We start from the raw sequence: 734 nt of genomic DNA on the forward strand, positions 1-734 counted from the left end.
TAATTACTTATATTATTCATATTTTATAACTAGGTTGATTTAGTAAAATACAATAATATTCATACTATACAAAGAAACAAAAAAGACTCCTTGAAAAACCATACAAATTTGATTAGCCACCATTCCCATCTCCCAAAAAAGAAAACCATATATTCTGGTAGGAAAAATTCTTTTAATCAATTTTGTTTGAATTATCCTAACAACCTGAAAATAGCTTGGGGGATTAAAGTTGTACCATGATTAAACAAAATTACTTTTAATTAATCATATTAATAATTATTTTTAACTAGGATCGGACATTTTAGTCCCCAAGAAAAATTAATACATGGATCAGTCCTCAAGGTTTTACTCCGGCAGACAAATCAGTCCCCAATTCATTTTTCGGTAGAGTAATTATCCAGATCAGTCACCAAAGATTTTAAAAACGGACATTTTAGTTCCTAAGAGAAACTAATGTACAAATCAATCCCCAACTTTTTTCTTTATTAGACATAATAGTCCCCCGTCCAAAAATAAAATAAAATAAAATAATAATTATTATTAATTGCACAATAATATTGTACTATATTTTTTGTATTTTTTAGACAAAAATAATGATAAATTTATTCATTAGATTCTTATATATATATATATATATATATATATATATAATCACTCAATAATAATAATAATAATAATAATAATAATAATAATAATAATAATAATAATAATAATAATAATATTAGATATTATTT

Source organism: Arachis ipaensis, chromosome B05 (assembly GCF_000816755.2).
Source record: "Arachis ipaensis cultivar K30076 chromosome B05, Araip1.1, whole genome shotgun sequence".
Lineage (NCBI taxonomy): Eukaryota > Viridiplantae > Streptophyta > Magnoliopsida > Fabales > Fabaceae > Arachis > Arachis ipaensis.